This window comes from Lagenorhynchus albirostris, chromosome 2 (genome assembly GCF_949774975.1).
Source record: "Lagenorhynchus albirostris chromosome 2, mLagAlb1.1, whole genome shotgun sequence".
NCBI classification, from domain to species: Eukaryota; Metazoa; Chordata; class Mammalia; order Artiodactyla; family Delphinidae; genus Lagenorhynchus; species Lagenorhynchus albirostris.
In genome coordinates this window covers 114993316-115019378 of record NC_083096.1, presented here as the reverse complement: position 1 = coordinate 115019378, position 26063 = coordinate 114993316, and the positions used below count along the sequence as shown (strand labels likewise).

Sequence of the window (26063 nt, the reverse complement as noted above, 5' to 3'; positions counted from 1 at the left end):
GTCTTTTTCTCCACTCCCTCAAGTCCTTCCAGAGATTTTGATGCCTTCCTTCCTATTAAACACCTGCCAGAATGAGCCTTTGGAAGTGTGTATACGATACAGTAGGTAACTTAGCTCAGAAAAAGGTAAAACTAGCCTTTGGCGGGGGTGGGGTGGGGTTTGTTGTTGCTGTAGTTAGAACAAAAGAGGAAAGATGGAAGGTACCTGTGGAGCAGAGGCAAAACTGAGCTGTATCAACTCAATAGTGCAGAAGACAGGGTGGAGAGATGGACCAGAAGTAGAGAAGAGATGGAAGGACAAGTAATTGACCAGCTTCACCATTTAGTCAGGATTCTCCCTGGTCTCATCAGGTCATGCATTTGCTGAGCATTGGGAATCTTATAACAGCCTTTCTGTTTATGTGGCTGCCAGAAAGACTAAAGGCAAATCTAAGGCTAGCACACATAAAGGCATACATCGCCTATACTGACTTTTCCTGCTTTTTTACTTTCCAATCCTTATTTTCTCTTTGCCTTACCATTCTTACTCTTTTTTTTTTAATTGGGGTATAGCTGATGTAAATATTATATAAGTTTCAGTTGTATAACATACTGATTCACAATTTTTAAAGGTTACAGTTATTATAAAATATTGGCTATATTCCCTGTTTTGTACAATATATCTTCATGGCATATTCATTTTATACATAGTAGTTTGTACCTCTTCATCCCTTACCCCGATCTTGTCCCTCCTTCCTTCTCTCTCCTCACTGGTAGCCATTAGATTGTTCTCTATATCTGTGAGTCTTTTTCTTTTTTGTTATATTCACTAGCTTGTTTTATATTTTAGATTCCACATATGATATCACATATAAGTGATATCATACAGTATTTGTTTTTCTCTGTCTGACTTATTTCACTTAGCATAATAACCTCCAAGTCCATCCATGTTATTGCAAATGGCAAAATTTTATTCTTTTTTATGGCTGAGGAGTATTCCATTGAATTTATGTACCACATCTTCTTTACCCATTCAGCTGTTGATGGACACTTAAGTTGCTTCCATAGCTTGGTTATTCTTATTACTTTTATTTTTATTTGTTTGTAAATCTCCTCAAATTATTTTTGGACTCTGAAGTGTTATAAGTGAATAAATATAAATTTGTGTAACAGACAACTGTCTTTAATTGTATTTAGCTCTTACAGAGTATAATAAGTTTAACCAGATAATCTTCTAATATTATGGATTTAAGGAAAAACGAAGCACTTATAACTAAAAAAGAATGAAAATCATAAGCTATGAACATAACTAAGAGTGAGTGGATTCTTCAAATTGCTAACAAAATAAAACAAAGTACCAGCAACAACACTGGCATACATATGATAATAATTTTTTATGTAGTCAATATAAAACTGTATGTTTCAAAATGTACTTCCAAAATTCTTTGCTCTAATACAACCCAGTATGTAAGAATATGTAAGAATATTCAAAAGTGTTATACATTAACTCATACAATTTTAGGCATTTATGTAGGAGTATTTGAAGAACTGTCAACTATCTTATGCTACTGATGAAACCAAAATAATAGCAAATTTTGAGGACTTACTACATGTCAGATACTACCTGTATTAATTCAGATAACACTTACAGCAGCACTATAAAAATACAGGAAATTATTATTTCCCATTTTACAAGAGAGGAAAGAAAATAACAGTTAATTTAAAGATGAGCTTCCATAACTTATGCAAGGATACACAGCTTGAAAAAGGTGGAGCTGAGATCTGAATCTAGGTGGCCTGGTCCAAATTTTAAGCTTTTAAGTTACTTTGCTTTTCTGAAAAAATTAAAAAAAAAAAAATAGCATCTTAAAATTAGCATTAACTAAAGTTAACTGAATTTACACTTTACTTTATAAGGCCCTTTTCAGATCTTTTTCAACTGATCTTTTTTAAGGTAAGGGAGAAGAAAAGGTTAATCTTCAATATAGCCTTATTTTTCAAAAGTAATATCATGCCTTTTTGGAAAGGATATGTCAAGTGCTTCAGTGGTGCTGTTTCAAAAACTTTTGGAGAGAAAAGTCATTTAAAATGGTATTTACTAAATTCTTCACTATACGAAATTGCAGAATTTTAAGGAAGCAGTGAACATAAATGATTTCACCTAGGTATAGCCTCATGGAATGCTCATTAAGCATCAAGAAAAGAAGTTTCACTTCTTAATGTATGTATTCTATTGAATCAAAAATAACAGTAAAAATGTTTCATACTTTTTAGCATGGACACAGACTAAGTTAATTGGCCAAATTAATTACCCAATTTTATGAATTGAATATAACTTTTATCTTACAATTTGTCAGGAAAAGTGAAAAGGGAGAAAATACAAATTTTTTTTTTTTTTTTTTTTACAAATTTTTAAAAATAAATTTATTTATTTATTTTTGGCTGCATTGGGTGTTCGTTGCTGTGTGCGGGCTTTCTCTAGTTGCAGCGAGTGGGGGCTACCCTTCGTTGGAGTGCGCGGGCTTCTCTTGTTGTGGAGCATCGGCTCTAGGCGTGCGGGCTTCAGTAGTTGTGGCACACAGGCTCAGTTGCTCCGCAGCATGTGGGATCTTCCCGGACCAGGGATCGAACTTGTGTCCCCTGCATTGGCAGGTGGATTCTTAACCACTGCACCACCAGGGAATTCCAAGACAATTTTTTTGAAAAATACATACTATAATTACTGGAAGCTCAATTTTGTTTTCGTCATTTAGAAGTGCCTTGCTTAGTGAAAAAAAAAGAAAACTTCTAATATGAAGGAGATTCAATCATATATGCCAATATCTGTTCTAGATTGCAAGGGAAATGATTCGTGATGATTTTCTTTTAAATGGTGTCTATCCCAACAATTGACAGATATAATTGTTCTAATAAAGTTTTAATGATGAAGCTGCCTAGGTAGTTTTTTAATAAAATAATAAAATGGGGGTGGTGGGATGAATTGGGAGATGTGGGATGAATTGGGAGATTGGGATTGACATATATACACTAATATGTATAAAATAGATAACTAATAAGAACCTGCTGTATTAAAAAAAAGAAGGAGAAGAAGAAAAATGGTAGGCAGATGTTTGTGTGCTTTAAGAAAAGAAGTTAGTTGAAAGTTTTGTAAAACTGTTAAATAGGGGAGAGCAATATTTCAATAAGACTATGAAATGAGTACAAAGGTCTTTTCAGAGTGTATATATTACTCAGGATTTTTAACTGATACAAAGGATATTATGCCAACAATATAATTTATAGGAATTTTTAAATGCTAGCATGTTTTGTTTTGTTTTGTTTTTGTACGCGGGCCTCTCCCGTTGCAGAGCACAGGCTCCGGACGCGCAGGCTCAGCGGCCATGGCTCACGGGCCCAGCCGCTCTGTGGCATGTGGGATTTTCGCGGACCGGGGCACGAACCCGTGTTCCCTGCATCGACAGGCAGACTCTCAACCACTGCGCCACCAGGGAAGCCCCTAGCATGTTTAATATGAGTGAGTCTCACTTCGTGGAGTAGCTCGTTATGATCACATTTTCTAGGTGGCATACTAGGTAAAATAGAGTTATAGTTCATGGGGAAATGTTTTGACCTATAATCATAATACAAATTTGTAAATCAAAATAAAAAATAAATTAGGAATAATAATAATACAAATAATACTAAAAATAAGAAACATAACATACATTAGCAATATTAAAAAAAATAAATTTTCCTAACTCAGGTTCAGTAGGTAATCTCAATTATAGTCTCCTTTGAAAAGTATAATCTTAAGAAAGAATATTTTTTGAACATATCTGAGACAATCAATTACTTCTAGTAACTTTTAGTAAAAGCTTAGCTTGTTTGCTTTAAAACATTTTCCACTTAACAGTTTCTGCTAAATTAACGTCTTAATTATTTGTTTAACTAGTAAGTCTTCTAAACTGTATGTATTAGTCCTTAAAAGGGTGTTTGTTTCCATTTATTTGGTTGAAAAAGACTGGTTCCTTTCATTTGTCCTCCCTTGAGCTATATTTATGGGATATTAGGTATTACAGAAGAATCAAAATCATCATTTGTTAATGCCAAGGTACCTTCCCCTGTAGGGAAACTGAACTGGTCTCAGAAAGAAAAGAAAGTACAAGAGTAAACATCAGTGGAAGAGTGGTGGAAAGTGGTTTCAAGTGGGGAGAAAAAGAGAAAGCTATTAAATGTGAATATAAGTAGAGAAGATTAAGCCAATCAGTAAGAATAAGGGGGGCACTATAACTTTATTATTGAGTTATGTAGTAAGTGCACAGAGGAGTTAGTATATATGTACAGCCTCACAGAGAAGCACTATTACTACTACTTAATACATTTCTTCATAGCCTATAATGCGTATTAACAGTATAATTCACACATTTGTTCACATATAAACTATTGGCCATTGGAGCTCAAAAATTAAAATATTTACAGGAGCCAGGAAGAAAAAGTGAGTGAGTGAAAGGCAGCTGGGAGAAATATATAGTCCTCTTGATCTATCTTTCCTTTCCCACTTTACAGATATAGAGGTGAAGATACATTTCACTTTCTTTTAATGCCACTGTTAAAGTAGAACACAAAACATTATCACAAATTGGGTCACTCGAGGCACAAGACACTGCCTTGGTTATGAGGTATTAAGGAATGTTGGAGAATGTGGTGAGTCCAAGAGTGGACCTTTGGTTTGGAAGGGAACGCCTCTTCTGCCGAGTGTTGCTATGAGGTAATATATGTCAAAGTTGCTGGATGTTTCTTTTTTTTCCCCACCAGAAGCTGGAAATCCAAGTTTTAATTGAAGCCTTTTAATTTTTAAAAGTTGACAAAAAGTCGATTAAAAACAAAACAAAACAAAACACTGTGTGGCCCAACATCTATGGGGCTAATGAATTACCTTTGTCGGTTAGATTTTATATAGATCAGCAGTTTGTGATCTCTATTATATGCTGTGCTAACAGCTGCACATATAAAGTTTAGTGAGATTTTTAAGGAGTTTACTATCTAGGGGGGAGGAGCAAATCAATAAATACAGTGATGTGTAATAAGTGCTATGATAATCAATGTTCATTTTGATGGTCCTTCAACACTGAAAAATTCCATGTCATCAAAGAAAGATAAAATAATATTCAGTGTGATTTTCTGAGATAGCCAAGTACTTACTAATATATTTTGGTAAGTTTTTTTCTTTTAAAAAAAAACAAAACAGGAATGTAAGCAAAAAGAAACGACATTTAAAGTGTCATCAGAAAGTCAGAGCATCTTCCTTGGAAATTTTGATTAATTAATTTACTCTTTTTTAAATTAATTTTTATTGGAGTGTAATTGCTTTACAATGTTGTGTTAGCTTCTGCTGTACAGCAAAGTGAATCAGCTATACGTATACATATATTCCTCCTTTTTTGGATTTCCTTCCCATTTAGGTCACCATAATTTACTCTTTAAGATAATATTAATAACATTTGCTGGTGATTTAGAAGGAAAAAAATGATTAAAATGCTTTTTGGCTCTTGAATGTAGGGTTCCAGTCTTTGCTTAGTGAATCATAGGTGAACTAAAATGGAAGTATGATACTTTTGACCATAATGTATAAGATGTCAGATGTTTTGTCTTTAAATAAGACCAAAGTGCCGGGGTGCAAAATATAACCCTTGAAAATCTTCATGTAAGCCCCTTTATTCTAATTTCTGAGGTTCCCTTGACACATCTTTATCTTATATAAGTTGTTGGGACAGAAAAAGTCGAAGGGAGAAGGACTGTTCTAGGTAAAATGGAACAGAAAACCAACTTTTCAACTTCTCTGAGTTGAAAAACTCAAATGCATTAATTAATTTTCTGCCTACTTCCTACCTCCCCAACACACACAGACAGAGGCACAGACACACGCTAAGATAATTAATAGTGCTAGAAACTCCTTGAACAATTTGTCTCTATTTGTTTTTCTCTTCACGTAAAAGCACACATACACACAAACATTGTTATTAACTTTTGGAAGACATTAAAATTTCATTGTAATCGCTAATTTGTGTAGATATTAAAATATTTACATATGGCCTATAAAAACATTTCAATAAATTGACTAAACAAATTTGTTAAGAAGTAAATTTATGTGTGTGTTGTTTATATGTACACTTGTGATAAGTACATTTGTACAAGATTTCTAGGTTGTTTGACTTATAATATCTACATCAGCAAAGCAGTGCTATAATATTTGTATAACAAGCAGCTGCCTTATTGAACTAAATATTATAACAGTATTTATGATTATAGGATTCTAACTCATTTTTCCATAAATGCTTTCCAACAACCAACTACAGCTCAGGCCCTTTGCTAGACAATAAAGAAGCCACTGTTCGTCAAAAATCTGAGAGTAGGAGAAATGATTAGAAAACGACTTCATCTGATTGGTGCATACCATTCTAAGCAGTATAATGTTACTTCCTGTATCATACAACTTGGAGGTATTTGGGAGGCTATTTACATTTCTAGATACAAGAACATGGGTAGGGAGGAAGGTGCTTCCAGAGAGGAAGTTCCAGAAAGCAGTTTTAGACATCTAACGAACTTCTCAAAGACTACTGTCTCCCTGAGAATTCATGATGCTACTTTGGTATATCAGGGGCTTCAAAAGTTGTGTGAGAGTGCTGGGTGATTCTCATACCTCCTTACTAAGATTTGAGTATTGTGGGTAATGGGTATACAGTGGTATAGTGTTATAGCTGGTTTTACGGATGGTTGGATAAGTGGGAGAAGACGTGGAGAAGACAGAGACCTCAAATTTTGTTACATGTCACAAGCAAAGATTGAGATTTTCATGTAAGTAAAGTTAGTACCTCCCTGGTAAATTAAAGTTAAAAGAAATTAGTTGAAAGGATGGATCACAACATTAAAATAAAACCCGAATGAACCCACCAAAACCTTACATAGTAGAGAGGGGAACAGTACTACAAAGAAAAAACTGGATGGAGTTTCCAAAAGAAAGGTGACTTAGAAGGTTTTACCATATATATATATATATATATATATATATATATATATATGATGTAAAACTTGTTTTGTTGTGTGTAGGAGATACATAAGTGAAAGCTTATTTTCCTGCATGTTTAAAAATAAAATTGATGATAACTTATCATAAATTTATTCCATAACCTCACCAAAGTTGGAGAAAAATCCAATGGTTTCATTATTTTTATTAATAAAAATGCATCTTCAGGGGAAAAGAATAATAAGATCTATTTGAGAGAAAATTTTGTGAAGTAATAGTCTGTGAAGAGAGAGTATATAGTTAAAATTCCTGAATGCCATGCATCTTAAACTTATTATATAAATTTTTATGTCCTAGTTTTGTGTACTTGCTTATAAATTTTTGTGTATATTCTTATTTATTTTCCATGTGTATTTGCCCTGTTTCCCCAGATGATTTATTTCTCTGGGGATGGCGTATGTTTACTACTTTTCAGTAGCACCTCAAGCACTGAATTGCGGAAAGCAGGTTTTCCTAGTGTTGAATAATTGCCTTTATTAGTCTTGCATTTTGAAAAATATGTCAGCCTACAATCTCAGTAAAAGTGCAGGATTAAAAATGAATATAGAAAATCACATGCATGTTTCTCTGACATTAAATCACCCTGCTGTGTCAAATGTAGCACAAATGGCCTTTTAACAGGGGTCCTGTGCAAACAGTGGGTGATCAAAGCACACATGGGCAGCAACACCAAGTCACACTGCTGGTGTCAAGGACAATGTATTCTGAATTCTGTTTTGTATTTCTTCTGTGATATTGTGCCAGAAGACAAATATATAGACACAGGTATATACATATACATGTGCACAAATTTTACAGAAATTAAATAATTCATTCAAATAAATTATTTAAATGATTTAAAAATTCTTTTGTCAAACAGATTAATGGAACCTTGTTATTCAAAAGATAAATCATTTAAAATGAAGTGGCAAAGACTTCAAGGGCTAATAAAGGTTTTATGAGAGATAAACTTTTAATGAATTAATACTTTTGCATGTACTTATTTTCTATAAACATAAATATACACACAAATGCTTACAACGATATTTATATCAACATTTCTGACTGATTTTTTAAGAAAACAGTATTCACAGTGTTTAAAATAATGTATTTTTATAGATTTGGTTTATTAGGAGCTGATGGATTACAATTCACCAAGCAAAGTAGAGGAGGTTTAAATAATACTGCCATAAATATTATTATTTGTGTAATAAGATAAAATAAACGAACTTTTTTTCTATTTGTAACTTATATGAATCCAGTGATCATTAGTCTTGAACAATTTTATATATGCCTTTTTCCAGGGCTTGAAATGTATTTAGCACTCAAGTCTTTTTTGCTGTGGAGGTCTTAATCAGAAAGATATTTTGCTCTAGAAAATTATGGTGAACTAGTATTTGTATAACAAGACCTTAATACCCTGGGAAAAATTTTAAGGATTTTTATGAAGCTCAGTACACATTCTTCAGCTAAATTTTGGCATAGTTTCAATTGAGACTCCAGTGAAATTCAATTGGTTTATTTTATAATTAAAAACAAGGAAATCATAGTAACAAAAATATATAATGTATAGCACTCGTGTTTATAATAGAAACATCCATAAAGAAAGAAACATGTTCTAACTTTTCTCATTACTCCAGAGGGAATTGCATCTTTAATCACACAAAGCACAACTGCTTTCTAATTTTGTTTAAAAAGTGTTTCAATACTTACAAAAACCAGATCAGGTTATTGTAAATCTAGAGCAAATTAGAATCATTGGCCTCTGCTCAGCTCTATGTAAGGTTTCTATGTAAATCATAAACTTAATGGCATACTAAGACACACATCTGTTTCAGTTTTGTAGAAGTTAATAATCTAACTAGAGTATTTAAACACTTCTTTCATTAACTGGAAAATTCAGGCAAAGATAGACTTCCCTCAGTGATAAGGTATAATATTTTACCTCTGAATTTTGATAAGCTATAAATCTACCTAAGTAGTTAAAGAATTTTCTAAAGATTGAATTTAGTATCTATTTTTGACATCACATGATTTCTTCCTGTATAGAAATATTCAATATAAACAACAGACCAGCATTATCTTCTCAAATCTACATCTGCATAATTCTTTTTGATTTATATAAATCATATTTAAAATCATTTTGTAACAGGGCACTGGCAAGTAAACACTGAATAATTATATGAAATGTCAAAATTCATTAAAAAAATATTTTTCAGATTCCTTATTTGATTACCCATAAGTTTATTTTAAAATGATAAATGATAGTCTTCTGGGGATCCATATTATTTAAAAATAGTTTACATACTTTGATTTCTCAAACATTTACATTTTATAGCTAGCATTCTTTTCTCTGATTTTAACAAATTCAACTTTTCTCTGATTTTAACAGACTATAAATATTTTTCATGTTATTTCCATAATCTCTTTCCTTGAGACATGCCACTTCATATATATCAGTAGCAGAGTATATTATAATGAATTATTGTGTTTCAATTATCATTAGATAATAAACAGGAAATTAGTTTTTCTTGCCGTGTATTCTACATTGTCTGAACAATTACACATACGTGGTTTGAATTTGGGTCATTAAATTAAGGTAGTAAGGTCATAGTACTAATTAAATTGGTGTCATAAATTACAGTCCCATAATGAAGGGGAACACTCTTTTAATGCACTAATAATCCTCTTTAGTTATATTGTAGATATGTGATTTTTGGTAACCAGGATAGTTGGATAAGAGTGTGGATGGTGTAGTGCAGCACATCCCCATCATTGAACCAAAATAATTCAAAGAATGTATTATCCAGGTGATAGTTTGGCGACTTCTTTTTAATGTAGAATAGTTGGAGAGATTATGTGTTTTTATTGTTTAACCTAAACCAGAATTTCTTCATTGAATATCACTCAACAAAACCTTATCATTACCAAATCATTTCAGTACCTCTTTGAGATATCGATGACATTTTAGTATGATTCTAAATTTGGATTCTAATTAAAAGAAAAAGAAAAGATTCTTTTCTAATGCACTTTTACTTATCACAAAAACATATGCCTATTACATCATTGTTTGGTCTAGGACCTAAGTGATGGATTTCATAGTGACTTTAAGAATGCATTGTAAAGAGTTGCAATAAGTTGAAAACTTAAAGATTTAAATTACTCTTGAAAACAGAGATGGCAACATTCTATTATCAAGAAACTATGATGAGAACTTGGTTGAGAAGAAAAATCTCTGCAAATTGCTGTTCTAGTTTCCACATGCTCAAATTTATTTTTATTAAAATATATACGACCAATAAAGGCCTTTTAAAAATACAGTAAAAAAGATAAGTGTAGTTAAAAAATAACCATCATATTAATTAGAGGACAAAAAAATGAATAATGTTAGTAACAGCTTATACGATCAAAAAGTCAAGTTCAAACATCTCATGTTACACAATTTTAGATTATCAAATATTTTCAAAACTGTACCAAAGCAATTTTGTGTTTAAAAATACTAAGATCACATATTTCAGTTATCATTTTATGCTGTATCATTAGGATAACTTCAATGTATTCTAATATGAAATATTAGAAGTGTTATATAATTATATCTTTGACTCACTTTCTAAAATGCAAAGAGGGCATTTGTGAATTTGTTTCCTGACTCTTAAAAGCCTTTTGCAAGTTTTGCCATACTACAGTGAACTATGACATGAATAATCAAAGTCATATTCTCAGAGGCACTAAAAATTCAATTTAAACTTGAGTGAAATTGCTATTTCACAAAGACTTGTGCTTTTAGGTTACTTTTAGTTTAACAATTAAAAAAAAATTAAAGAAATTTCATCTTTTTTTTTTTTAAGAAGATGTTGGGGATAGGAGTTTATTAATTAATTTATTTATTTTTGCTGTGTTGGGTCTTCGTTTCTGTGCGCAGGCTATCTCTAGTTGTGGCAAGCGGGGACCACTCTTCATCGCGGTGCGCGGGCCTCTCACTGTCGCGGCCTCTCTTGTTGTGGAGCACAGGCTCCAGACACGCCGGCTCAGTAGTTGTGGCTCACGGGCCTAGTTGCTCCGTGGCATGTGGGATCTTCCCGGACCAGGGCTCGAACCCACGTCCCCTTCATTAGCAGGCAGATTCTCAACCACTGCGCCACCAGGGAAGCCCCTCACCTGTATTGTTGACAGAGGTTTGCATGTATAGGAAAGGGACGAGGAGGCTCAATTTTAAACTACACACTTTAGTAAGAAAACATTTGGTTATGAGAATTTATGATGAAAAAATAATTATTATAAGAAGTCATAGACAGCTTTCTATAAAATGTGTGTTCTTATAGTTACACTTCCTGGTTTGACAGAAACATTGCTAGTAGATCTATAAGACACGATTATAGAAAATCCTCAAGGTGCAGATATTACCAACAATTATGAGAATAATCTATGTGAAAGCAATAAAGACTGACTTTGAGTTGGGTAAGACTCAGTGGAGCAGTATTATGAGGGGCAACTTTTTTTCTTTTTTCTTTTTTTTTTTTTTTTGCGGTACACAGGCCTCTCACTGTGTGGCCTCTCCCGTTGCGGAGCACAGGCTCCGGACGCGCAGGCTCAGCGGCCATGGCTCACGGGCCCAGCCGCTCCGCGGCATCTTCCCGGACGGGGGCACGAACCCGTGTCCCCTGCATCGGCAGGCGGACTCTCAACCACTGCGCCACCAGGGAAACCCGAGGGGCAACTTTTTTAACTCGCTTACTTTTGAGTATCATAATGGTATAAAAATTGTATAATCCTTTATACACAGTTAGACATATATAAACACTCTAAGCACACAGAAAGAGTCAAGCTACCAGTTGTTTCGGTGCATATTTTTAAGAAGTATTTATTACAAACTGATAGGTATTTAATAATATATGTGATCAGGTACTTCTAAATAATATCATTAAGTACAGCACACCATAATCATATTTATAATACAGTTTAAACTATCATTATTTTTGGAGACTGCATCTCTACATTTTAGATAGGGTTTCGCCTTCTTGGACCAAGATTTACTCAGCCTGGAGAGAACTGGGAGAAGAATTAAAAGCTTATTGGCAAAAAAAAAAAAAAAAAAAAAAAAGCTTATTGGCTTTCCCAAATGCTTTCATATGTTTATTCTCTCATGGAAAATGAGTTCTGATTTCTTTTCAGCCTACATGCATGGCAAAACTAAAATGAAAAACAATGCTAGGAACTTTCAACGAGTTCTAGTTAAGTCTGGGTATTCACATAATTGCTTTGATCTGCTCTAGAGCTTTAAAAGATTTATTTTCTAGAGTAGGGAAAACGTTTCAGCACTAAGCAACACTGAACAGTAACGAAGAAAAGGGAACACAAAGTTTAGGATGAAATCTAGCTAATTTTATTTCTATTTCTGTATTAGAAACTAGAGCAGTTTCACATGTTTTTATTTGTTTTGTTTTAGAACTTTCACAGAGCTCTCTCATCAAAGGCAAAAGTAATGAATACAATCTATTCTCACTGGTAGTTCTCTACAGCTTGTAGCTCAAACTTCACACAATTTCTGATCCAGCATCAAGACCTGGATCCTCTCTCTGCCCCACCCAAGTCCACCTCCATGTGGCCCCTTTTAGAACTGGCTTACCTATATCCAAGTTTGCCAGGGTGGGGCATTGAAGAGGTTACTGTGTTCTACTGGCTTATACTAACCGCGATACTTTGCAACCACGCCCATTTTCATACTTTTTCAGATTCGCTAAATTGGTACCCATACTATTAGCATTCATATTTGTATTTTGACAAGTACCTCATCACTTCCCTCTAAATGAAGATGCCTGGATGGTAAATAGCTTTAAAAATTAGCACAATTTCTGTATCAGAAATATGTGACTCCATTGAATAAAATAATCTTTAGTTTCATAAAGATGTTTAAATTAAAAACATGAGTTTCTACAGTTGGAAAAAACATGTATGGTTAAAATGTTTGAAGCCCATCAATCTCTCAAACCACATAAGCTAATGAGTTCCTTCTGTTTTCTTTGAATGAAATCACCATGCGTGGTTAGATGTTGATTTAACATAAAACAAATGGAAATGGGTGTTTCCTTTGTCCTTTGTAGAATTTATTTTTAAAAACAATTAGCAAGTATTATGAATAAGTCAATGATTTTGCCATTACTTAAATAATAGTACAGATTGTGTAGTTAAATTGATTGGATTGCAGGGAATGCATAACATATTCCAACTCCCCTTAGCTTGCTAACATCTGTGAACATTATTAAGTTTCTCATTTCATTTTTTTCTACCATAACACCTGTATTGTTATAAATTATGTTTTGAATTGTCATGAAGTGTCAGACAAATTATGTTTTCTGGATGTGTGTGTGTGTCATTTAAGTGTTCTTTTGTAATGGCAGGTTTGTGGCTAACAGCTTAATCTTGAATGTATCAATGCAATTAAAAGCTCTGTTTCAATTCTTTGTGGATGAAAAGAAGGTTGAAGCATTATTATGTGTAAAGTGCAAGGAAAGAATTAAAAATTCTTTAATATCTAAAACATTATCCTAGAGAAGAGATACCTTTAGATATAATTATAAAAACAGCAAGCTTATTATATGCTTACGAAAAAAGTGTTGAACTCTTTGAACTCTATAAAATACATATACTATTGAGTTAAAATTAAAAACTTGTTTGAGGCATTTCCCACTCCCTATAGATTTAACCCACTTCTGACAATTTCTTTCCCCTCCCATGCATCCTCCTTTTTTTGTAGTCTCTTCAGGAACATAGTGGAGAGTGACTCAATTATGTCCTGAGCGTCAAAGTGCATCAGACCTAAGAAATGAAGACAGTGGGTTCTTCCTGAGATTCTTTCTGAGAGAGTTAAATAAACAAGTAAATGAGCCAACATATGGGCAGCTTAATTCAGGCAAAATTTTCTATTGATTACTTACTAAACTTACTAAATAAAAACGTCAGCCCAAGTTCTGCCTCCCCAAAGAAAACAGCATTAAACTGATCCATGCACTCATTGGGACTTCATGAGAATCATGCCTAGATGAATGAAAAATCTTCAAAGATGAACAAAAGAAAGGGCTAAAATTTTTCGGTAAATGCAAATTATTATCAGTTTGACATATCTTGGCTTACAATACTGAATAAAATAATTTTAAATTCCAAGGGAGACTGTGATATAAATGACCACTGAGGTCTGAGAATTCTATAAGTCTTCCTTCTTTTCAACTACTTTAAAGAAGCCTGATTTAGTTTTCCTAGGTAGATCTGTTGTATGTATAAATTTTGACAGATGTAAAAACGAAATAAGGTTTCACACTAGCTCTGCATAAGTGTTGTTTTTTTCTAGACTAGTTTATATCCTGCACCGATAATATTTGAATTATGTTATCTAAGAAATTCCAAATGGAAGTGTTCATGTAGTTTAAAGCACCAATGCTCTATGTGGCTCCTCTTATCTTTTGTATTGGTGAGAATGTTAAAACATCAATACATTAAGTAGAAAAAAATTTGATCATCAAGGATTCTTCTTTGAACCTGAGAATTATAATGAATCAACCAAAAGAGCATGTTTCAGTTATTTGCACATATGTACTTTTAACTTGATTTTTTACAAGTTGAGAGAAAACTTGACTAATGGCTGGATTTACCTTAGTACTACAAATATCTGGCTTTGTGACAAAATATAGGTATTTAGAGTCTTCATGTCTTTTGAACAATCTGCTGTTGACATTTTAATAACACTGTTGTTTGAAATGATTTCTGACGTATGATGACTGCAACATACCCACAGCAACAAAAAGTACATATTGTTTCTGAAAGCGAAGAAGCTCAAGTTTCATCCTATTTTCTAGAGATTTTAAGTCTTGGAGAATCAGTTTTTCTTGAAAACCAATGCAAACAAGCTTCTTTAATTGATGCCTTCATTCATTAGTATAAACAGTGGTTTAGACATACATTTTAGCTCAGAAATTTTGTAATTAAAAAAAAAATCCAGGTTGGATTTTACTCGTATGCAAAGGACACAACTGGCTTTCGAACATTTTTCAAGCACGATTTTCTCCGACGTGGTCTATTCTCTTTAGTTTAGGTCCATCGTAGGCGCTGTCTGGCTGTTTGCTAACACTACCAACAGAGAGGCGCAAGGAAGTGTGGTCAGAGGACAAGAGCAAAAGCAGTTTCAATGTAAGGAAATGAGGGAAACAGACCTAAACAGCACGATGAATGCACTTGCGAGTAGAGCCTTGTAGTCTCCTTTCCTTCCTTTGCTTGTCCTGGTGGGTTTAATCAAAAACAAACAAAACGCTCTTGTGAAATATAGTCAATAAAGTCAAAGTTTGGCTAGCTCTCTGTAACTACAAAGAAAAAGTCATTGCAATTTAAAAAAAATGTAACTTTCATTAACGAGCTCGCCGGAAATCTCAGGTATCAAAGACGCATTAACCATGGAGCGTCCCCCGCGCGCCCCAGCCGGACGGAGGCAGCCGAGGCGAACAGACGTTCTTTCTCCTCCGAGCAGTCACACAAAAGGAGGGCCGCGGAAACGAAAAGTTTAGGGGCCTCCGGCTCGCCGCGCGGAGAAAAGAGAAAACCTGGAGACGGGGTGGGTAAAAGACGCATCCTGAGCGCCTCTCCGAAGTGCTGGCTAGGAGAGAGCTCCTGAGCCTGGAGGGGAGAGGGGAGGAGACCCCGAGTTCCGGGCCAGCCCCCTGCCCCCCGCCTCGGAGGCCGGAGCGCCGCGCTCTCCCAAATACCTTTCACCCCGTTCCAGAAATAAAATAAATGTTTTTAAAGTGCGTGTGTGTGGACAGGATGGACAGCGCGCGCCGCCGGAGCGCGCGGAGGACCGAGCGCGCAGTGAGTGGAGTTTGGGGAGGTGGGGCTCGGGATGGAATGGGTGTGTTGACGCTGGGGTCTGGATGCGGAGCCCCGAGACCCGGGGGGGCGAGCCGATGGGGAGGGAGAGGAGGGGCGCTAGCCACCGCAGGCCGCCTCCGAGGCGCGTTCAGCGGCCGTGTGCGCGCGTCCCTCGCCGCCGCCGCCCGGACAGCCCTGCGGCCGCCCCGCCGGCGGAGCCGGGGCCGGCCTGTTCTCGGGCGGCTGCTGGGCCACCGCCACCCGAACAGCTCGAACCCGTAAGTGTCCCCTTTCGCTCCCCTCCCCCTTGCTCGGGTGCACCACCGACGCAACTGCTCAAATGGGGTGGAAAATGGCCATTGGGCGGCAGTGAGTTATAGATTATCTGCTCCACGTTTTGTACTTAGCTGCCTGTAATCTTCTTTTGAGTTTGCCTGAGCCCCTTGCTGGAAAAATCAGGAGGGAGAGGTTTGGTCTTTGCCGCTGTACAAGTTAATATGTTTATATGATTAGGCGAACTCGCGGGGGTGGGGAGGTGGAGATCTGGGGTGGAGGAGGTGTTGGAAGAGGAGGAGGAGGAGGAGGAAGAGAAGGAGGCTGGGAGGTGACTCCAGTTCAGACCTCGCGGAGAGTCTGTGTCAGGACTTCGCAATCCCCCGTCTCTCTCCCTCGCTCCCTCTTGCTCCCTCTCTCTCCCTTACACTCTCTCCGCTCACACACTCACACACGCAGAGGTACCGGAGCGAAATTGGGAGCTTACCGGAGAATCCTTGGGATCGTTGCGGGGGGGGCACCTCCCCTCCGCTGCTGCGCGTCGCGTGTCTCGTCCCTACACCTCCCCGCTTCCCCGAACCCCAGTCCTCGCCTTCAGCCAGTCTTGGGGCAGCGGCCACCGCTCAGCATCGGCCCGGAGACCCGAAATGTGAGGAGGGGCCGCTGCAGTCTCCCGCCCCAGGCCGCAGGGTCGGCTCGAGGGATGCCAGCCGGCCGGCGCGGACGGCGGGCTGAGGGGCTTCGCCTGACGAACTGAGTTGGCCTCGCGCCGCCAGCGTCTGCCCGCCCCTCCCGCGTCTGCAGCTCGGAGGGGACTCCCAAGTCTGCGCACCTCTGTCGAGCTTTTTGCCTCTGCCACCCCTTTCGCTCTGCTTCCCGAATTTCTTATCTTTCCGAGGGAGCGTGCGGTCTGGGGGCGCGTGCGCGTGTGCAAAAGACCCCTCTCGCGGAGCGGCGTGTGGGAAACTGCAGGAAAATGTTGACCTAACCCCAGGAGCCGCCCGGCGCTGGCTGCTTGGCTGGAGGAGGCGGCGGCGGCGGCGGCGGCCAAGCAGGAGGACGCGCCGAGCCACGGCGCTGCTTCCCGCTCGGACTCGGCGGCCGGCGACCCGCTCGCGGCCGGCCTGGACCCTCGCCGGCCCGGGTGGCCGCTGCCCTCTGCGCCTCTCTCCGGGCGGCCCCCGCGCCAGACGGCCTGCCCCCGGGGGCGCGCTCGCAGACCGAGGTAAGAGCCGTGGGAGCGAACAATGTGCCTCTGTGCCGGGCTACGGAGACCTGTTTGCTTTGCGCCTCCCGCCCTGGGGTGGATGCTGGAGGTGGAGGGAGCCGCGGGTGAGTTGGGGCTCGGCTGTTTGTTTATGTTCGGCCGGGCCAAGGGGGAGACCCGCGCCGGCTCGGGTTGCTCGCCCCCTCCTCTTCCTCCCCCTCCTCGGAAATCGATCCGCAGAACTCCCCTTCCCGTCCAGTCTGCTGCTGCTTCGCCCTGCGAGCGTAGGGACGCTCACTTGGCTGTAGTCTAGTTGCAGGGGGCTCCGGGAGGAGAGGGGAGGGTAGGATTGGGTTCGGCATGTTTTGATTTACTGAAAGCCTGGGTCAGAAGGTGCCGTTCGCTTTTTCACAGCCCGTCTCGGGAGGGGGAAGGTGGGGCGCACCCTCGGTGGGGCCGGAGGCCGGGAGGTGAGCGCGCCCCCGTTCCCCCGCCTCAGCTGCCTGCAGACCCGTCCCGGGCTGTGAGTGGAGCGGGGAGGCCGAGCGCTGGGAGAGAGTTCTGGGCAAGTGAACGGGGGTGGGGTGGGAGGATGGGGGGATGGGATGAGTTGTTGCGGGTGGTTTCTTCTCGTCGGTTAGGTGGCGTGGAGAGGCGAGGATGTCAGCAAAGCGCAGCCAGATGTGGCCGGGCCAGCACTGTGGCTGGCAGCGATTAGGGGCGGCGCAGCGGGGCCGGGCACCCGGCAGGCTCTGGGGAGGCCGAGTGCCTCCCGCGCCTGCAGTGAGAGGGCAGCAGCGGGCCGCGCTGGGCCTACGGGCGAAGTTATGGGGTGTGGGCTTCTGGGCTTGGCGCTGGGGCTGCGAGTCTCTGGAAGCCTGGTCTGTGGGAGCCGGGTGCCGGGTGGGGTGCGACGGGGGAAAACGGCGTGGGAGTGGCGCGAGGCCGGGGAGGCCACCCCCCGCCACCGGCGCTAACCGAGCGTGGGCTCGTTGCTTGGCTGGGGCTACACGACCCTCTGGTGGAGAGGCGGGGGCGAGGGAAGCGACGAAAGCGCCGCAGCGCTGGGGAGGCACTCCTGCGAGAGTCCTTCGCTTGGGATCTGGAAAGTTTGTTCCTTTCGCCGGACTGCGGGGCTTGGGTTAGGGGAAATCGCTGGAAGCTTTACTTTGTGCCAAAGTGTCAATGAGCGGCGACTAAGGAACGTATGTCTCTATTCATATTTATTTTTGTATCCTCTGCTCACTCCGTCCCCTGAAAGCGTAGTTGGAGAGGCAAGTCCTGCGGTGTCCGTCTTCTTTCCCCACCTTCTGTGGACTCCTCCCCCCTCATCCTTTTCCCCTTCTCTGGCCCCCCATTCCGTTCTTCCTGATGCAAACTGTTGTCTCAGATTCAGACCCGGGAAATGTTTTCCTCCTGTTTCTTGAAAGGTGTCAGGCTGCTTAGCAGCTTCTCCAAGCAGCCTGGGAGCGTCTGAGCCGCAGCCACCAGCCATATGGTTCCCGTTACAAAGGCCAGGTTCTTAGGCACTCTCCTCCTCGCCCCCGCCCCCAATTCTTAAATTTTCTCCTGCATTCTTTACACTATGTGTACTTCTCTCTTCCTGAGGCGTACATTTAACGGACGTTGGTTGGTCCATTCATTTCCCTGGCAGTGTTTGTCTGGAACGGGCCCCACCGAGTTTGCTCTTTGCTCAACTCGAGTTGCACAATGAGGAAAAGTCACATCCGTTTGGTAAATGATTGCCTGTTGGGATGTCTCTTACTAAATCAAGTTTGATCTTGGGCAAACCTTAAAAGACAGGCACTAAGGAGGCAATCTGCCTCCATAGCAGAAAAATAGAATAGTTTGTGTGGTCTTTGGCAACATTCCCAGTTGTGATGGGACTCTTGACCTAGGTAAAAGGTAACTTTGTAACTTAAATTTAGTATCTAAGAAAATCTACTTCTGTTCAGGTGTGTTATGGAACTTTTTGTTGTCCCTCCCTCCACCCTCCAATACATTTATGCATAATAGAATACTGTAGAACAAATGTTCTGTTGTTTAGTTTCTTCAGACATTCCGATTCTCTCCTTTTGTTACTTGCCTCTAAAAGAGGTGCCATTTCACATCATTCTGCACAAATTGTTTGAATTAATGCAAGTGTGAATTCTTACCGTTTGAAGGGGACCATTAGCATATCAAAGGTTTCTTAGCTTCAGCTCAATTGAGAAAACTTCAGCCTGTCTTCCATTTGCTTCCAAGTGGAGGCCCAAAGGGCAATGAGAATTGTAAAGGGTAAAAATAGGGAGGTGGATTCAGGCTGTGTTTCTGAACTTTTACTGTTTTGTAATTATGTGAGGGAAAAACATTGTCTCTTGCTGTGGAGCCCTTCCAAATGGAAAGACAAGTATCTTCTATTGATAAATGGTTTGTTCCTAGAAAAAGAGTGACCTTTTATTTTATGATAGTCACTGTTGCCTGTCTTGTGGTCCCTTCAGTGGAAGAGAGAGTGAGAGAGCTTTTCCTTCTAACTTAATACTTTTCTAGGGCCTACACTTTGTTATATTAGTAAAATGGCTGAGAAAGTCTTTTAATTAATGTGTAAAACAATAGAAATCTTGTAATAAGAGGACACTTTTATACCTAGGAAACTTTATTTTTAATATACTTGTTAAATTAATAGGTAAAAAAAAGTCAGTGGAGAGTTTTGAGTATTAAAAACTCAACATGGACTTGTTAACGCAACTTCTGTTGCCAGTGTAAGTTTGAAAAAGATTTCTAAGTGATAATCAAATTTTTCATGAATTTCATATGGAGATAATTGTTTGAATATTGATTGTTTTGTCTCAAAATTTTTGTATTTTACCTAACAGTAAACTCTAGAGGTCAGCTTAAAGGAGGTTTTTCTTAATATATATAGCTAGAGTATACTAATGCTGTTTTACATTTGCAGAGAGATACGTTCTCTGAATTTCTTTTAACAACTCAATATGCATGAATGAAGAAACAAATAAGAACAAGTACTTGGGTCATTTGGGTCATTTTATGGCAAGCAGATGGGTCAAGGGAGAACTTTTATCTTCAACTTCTGGGGAAATATTGGTTTTATTTATTTAGCTTTAGATTTCCTAAAAACTAGTTTTAAGATGAAAGTGAATCTCAGGGACGGTTTGGAGATTTGTAAGCACATATTTTTTATAGTTTTACCTTTGATGGTTGGTTGATTTTGAACGTGAATTGATATCCCTTCATTAGAGGGTTCTTTTTTACACATGTTCAGAACTCCTTTTTTTTCTTTTAAAAGTGAAAATTAATAAAAAGTTTTGGAGGGAAAAATAATCATTAATCACCTAACATTTTTAGTCTTCAGTGTAATAGGATAATACTTTTTTTCAGATTAAGATGAGGATTTTTTAGTGGCATTCAAATTGTATCTTATTACCCTGAAATCATTTTATGATAGTTTATTTATCTGATCTCTTCAGTTGTCTAAGAACTACTTTCGAGGTAAAAAGGCCCACATTGATGTAATTGCTATTATTGCACTTAAGTTGCTGTTAACTAGTCTGCTTTGAATGCAGAGTGCTATAAAGAAAACACATTATCCTTTAGAGCTATTAGTGATGATCTAAAAATTGTCTTGAGAACATTGCTCTTCATTTTATATGATGGTGATCATGAATTCCGCAAATCTCTGAAGATGTAAAATGCAGTGAAAAGATTTTTCAACATTTAGATGACAAAATTGGACTACTTAGAGAAAAAAATTAATGTGTTGTAGAAGCACTTCAGCTGCCATTTTCAGTCACTGGGTTACTATGTGTTGGCAACAGAAAACAAATTTAGAAATGCAGATAGCTCTGGGAGCAGGTAGTTGGGGAAATCAGAATATTGAATCATGTGGGGTAAAACAAACCAATTACTTGAGGTTTTGACTTGAAGATTTCCACTAAATGTAATTTTTTCCAGGCTTTTGACTCTCTGCTTTATTAATGGACTAACGTCAAAGCAGAAAACAAAACTTCCAAATGTTATAAAAACTAGTATAAGTATACAGATCTCACATGGAGTACTACAAGTCTTAATTTAAGACAAGCAGTTGGAGTTTTTATTGCTGCAATTTTCACAATGAGCAGAAACGTTAACACCAAGCTTCTGGGCGTTTCCTTTCTTAAAATTATCAAGAGGAGAGCTTTAAAACTAAGGTTTACTTGGGGTTAGAACTTTATTTGATGATTATTGGAGCTTTCTGTGTTTCATTAAAATTTTTAAAATAGTATTTTAGTGTCTTAAGTAATATAGGAATATATGAGCTAAGATTGAGATGTTAGGAAGGTCAGAAGGTAACTAGAAGTCTGCACACCATAGTGATAAAATGTTATTGCTCTATTTTCTATGAAAATATTTATTTGGCCTAACTTTTGTAAATAAATATTCAGTAACACTGAGCTTACTGTCAAGTGTAGTATGAGATGAAGAGAGTGTTACAGTGTATTTTATTCTAAGGTATGAGCCAAACCCTACCTGATAGAAATCTGTTTTCATTTTAATAAGAATCCGTACCATTTGCACAGATTAACTGTACATAGATTAAGAATGAAATGCAGTTTTGGAAATTTGAAGAATTTAGTTTCATACAGGATTGCTATTTAAAAATAGTAACTTTAGCTGCTAGGAAAGGACTTAAAATCCTGTTTGTGTTTTGGTCGTATCAACTACTAAGGTAATTCGTTTAAATATTAGTTCACATTACCTAAATAGATATCTGTTTTATAACTATTTTTAAGAAAGATTAAAACATTTCTATTTTAAAAATAGATTATGGTCATAGCTTGGTTAACTTCTCTCTTACATAACACTAATTATTAGTCTGTAGTCCCACCCAAATATTCATCTCTTCAAATAATTCTTGATTGAAGGTTGAAAGGTTGAAAAGTATTTAATCACCCAGATTACTGTAATTAGACTTGATGTTATCAGAAAAATTGAAACTGTTATCTAAAATCTTTTTGCTACTCAAGATTGGTCAAGTAGTGATTATTATTTTTTAATGCTTTAAGAAAAAGGTTAAGGAAATGGGTTAATTTAGAGATAGTTAATTATTGGAATTACGGAAGTAGAATCCTAAAATAATGTCATTTTTCTTGACCTGGTGTGATAACTTTTAAAGGAGTAACTATAACTAGGATCTAATTCCTAAATTTTATTCACGACTGCGATTGAATTTAATATATAGGTTTTGTTAAATATATGTTATAAACTATAAAAATACCTTAAATGCTATTCTGATGTAAGTAGGTATTGTTTTGAGTGGATCATTGTGTCGTATAAGGAAAGGTCCTAAACAACCAAAAAGACCTAAAAAATCTTTTTTAGATCATTTATCTGATGGACTTAATGTAGGCTATAATTTATAGACACTTTCCAATATATTCTTACCAACAGTTTTTAAACAGCTGTTTCTTACCAAAAAATTCCCTTATTTTGTAAATAAAAATTACCTTAAAAAAGAAAAAAAAAGGGTAGAGCGAATGAAAGAACCAAGTGCTTAACACCTGCAAGTAAAGTGCAGCTTATAGCAAAATGCTATTGATTGCTTTGGAAGCACAGAGCAAGTTTAAATACAATTTGTTTAATTACAACAAAAATGCAGTTGTATAAAGTAATACAGTTTGTCTTTGCAAAGGATTTTATGCATTGTGCAGTGGTAAATAAAATCCCATCAGTTGTATAAATTTGTTCAATTACCAGAATGGCTAAAAGAAAAATAATCAATTTACTTTGAAAAGCAACAGAAATTAGATTACCTTGGTTAGTAGGAACTTGCTAGTGTAGTGTCTAAATTGCTTAATAATATCGAAAGTTACCATGTTTCACAGTGTAACGATATTGGCACCTGTTTTTATATGCATACATCTTGTTTACTTGGGGACTTTGGTTATGTGAACATTTTTTCTTTTTCTTTCCATTTTTGTTTTTATGGAAGCTATTGCATGACATAGTTGCTTTTCTGGATTTCTAGAATTCGTAATCAGTTGACATTTCAGATCAGTGTAGTGAAAAATCAGATGTAATTTTATGAATCAAAAGGAACTAATCCATCAGTAGGGATAGCTAGGTTATAATCAGCCAAAGAAACACATATTCAAAATTTTTACTGACTCTAGAATTATACGGGACTCTAAATCTTAAATTCTTATAGTAGTAAAGTGGCATGGAATTCATCGGAGCAGATAGCTGGGCACCTGTTTCATTACCACCTGGATTCATTCCGGCACCCAGATTTATCCAAGTGCAAGAACAGGCACAACTGCCTCTCACAGCTACCCGGCTGTTTTTAGGTCATGAAGTCAACTTCCTGGAATTTCTGGGGAAACCAGTTGAAAAGGGAGGACAAATGTCACTTTAAATAGAGATGTTTAAATCAGATTTTTGCCTGAGGGTAAAATTTAGGTCTGTTTTAGCCCGGATGTAATGTCTCCCTCTACAGAGCACAGCATTAATCACGACCTGACAGGAAAACGTATGCTGAGCAAAACGGGCCCCTGTTGGTCTTGCCATTGATTTTTTCCAATCTGTGAGGAGTACATTATAAACATTAAAATTCACACACAGGGATTACACCTTAATCTCTGAACTTCAGTAATGAAATGAGTTGCTTAAAAGAAGCCTACTTAAAGCTGAAGATTCTTTGGGAGACGTTTTTTAAAGGATAGATTCAATACTTCAATAAAAATAGAAATATAAGATTAAAAAGCAGGCAGGTTAAGCAGAAGTTAACTTCCTGAAATAATGACCAGATCTTAATTCTGTTTTAAGATGCGTGAAGTAACTTCAAAAAAATTGTTTAATCTGGTAGCTGAAAAAAGAAACAGGGATAAAACTATTAGTTCTTGGACATGAGAGATAGGAGAAGTTGAAAAGGTAGTTAACTTTAGACTTAGATCAATTCAAACACATACTACTTTGCCAGAGCAAAACCAGATACAACCCTGTGTCTTTCTCTAGATGAATAACAAAAACTTTAGCCATTGTAGTAGCAAAGAAGAATGCACTGTGAGATTCCTAATAAAAGAGAAAGGATTTAATTTTGTTCTTTCAGTTATTAGATAATACTCTTTTAACTCCTTTCTTGGTCGAATATATGCACACATGTACTTACTTACATAAGCATACACTTTTGACTATTCTGTTTCTCTGTATACATCAGTATTTATTAACAGCTATTGGCTAAAAATTAGCACAGGTGCAAGTTTAAAACGTAATGTATGATTAAGGTACCTGTTTTTAAACTGATTCTGAAAATGATATGACTTACTTGATCTCTGTTTTGTTCTCAAAGGTATTTCCTGCCTTTGGACCATGAAATTCCTGTGCTGTGCACACTTTGCCTCATTTTGTAGGTGTTTTTACATCAGTCCATACCTCAAACAGATTATTGCACTGGATTTAGATGACATAATAATCTAACCCCAATTACTGTCAAAAATGGTTCTTGACTGTCGGGGGCGGTCTAGGTGACCTTGCATTTGACTAATGCTTTCTCTTGTAGAGGATAGTAAATAGTGTTTATCTGTAGAGAGAGGAAAAGAGAATTCTCCCTGTTTTCTTTATAACGTGAGCTCTAATTTTAATCATTTATTCTTAAAATAAAATAGTATGACACCACTTCATATAATGGGTGAGTGTTTACAAGATTTTCAATAAGGTCTCTAGTTGATAAAATATTTCTGTTTTATGTAGATTATATTTACTTAAGCAGTTGTCAACTGCAATTTACTACATGAAAAAATCATGTTGAAAGCTATTTTCCCTGTGTCTTTACTTTGAAGAAAAGTATTTCTGTTTGGAATTGTTATTTCTTTATTCCACTGGTATCTTCCCTGCAGAAATTTTATTCCTCTGCTTTAAAAGCCTACCATTTTTTACTGTTTATTACTGTGGTTGTTGATAAGAAATTACAGAACACATTTTTTATATAGCATGTTCTTTACTCATCTTATTAATCTCAGGATGCTTATGGTATGTATTAAATCTTAAAATTCTTGGCTTTTCTATGGTTAATGTCCAAGACAGTTTGGGAAATGTTAATTTTGGTGATGTAAGCTTATGCATTTGTATCCCAGTGATTGCACGTATTTTCGTAGAATTTGATAAAGGCTTAGTGTATTAAATGAAGAATTGATCCATTTTATATATCTTGTTTTCCATTTCAGAAGAGATGGACGTAATTCTAAAACACTTGATTTTGCTTCATATTCATCAACAAATAAAAATTACACTAAAATTATGGTACGCTAGATATTTTCACTTTTACTAAGGACACTTTACTGTTTTTGTCCTTTTCAAAGTTCTGTTTGTCATGTGAAAGATATTTGACTATTAGGTGCTTCCTCTTGATAACATCATTGATGATGAATAATGGGACGTCCCCTCCCTTTGTTTTTTCTGCTGCAAATGCTTTGTCACCCATAGCCTTGATGGAAGCCACTTTTTATATTACCTTTGGTTTTAAACTAGGTCTGCAGCCTGAATATTTAAAAGTATAAGTGAAACAAAATTTTCTTTCTTTCTTGTAAGTAAAAAGCTCACTAAAACCTCTGCTTATTATACGTTGCTTTTCCCATTAACCTTATTTTCTTTGTTTAATTGGAAAAAAGAAATATAATTGATATCTCTATATTTCTGTATGTTTTAGTATGAAAGTTAGCATATCTTTCATAATTTT

General features: G+C 37.4%; 1 protein-coding gene across 4 annotated transcripts in view; it reads left to right on the top strand.

Moving 5' to 3' along the window:
• ADGRL2 (adhesion G protein-coupled receptor L2) overlaps positions 1-26063 on the top strand; it is a 271647-nt gene that overhangs the window by 76250 nt on the left and 169334 nt on the right. The window contains exon 1 of one of the 4 annotated variants that reach the window (XM_060139664.1): positions 16065-16151. The exons of the other annotated variants lie outside the window; for them this stretch is intronic. The gene's annotated coding sequence lies outside the window, so the exon portion shown is untranslated. Of the gene's footprint in view, positions 1-16064; positions 16152-26063 lie in introns of those variants that run through there. 4 annotated transcript variants of the gene reach the window in all.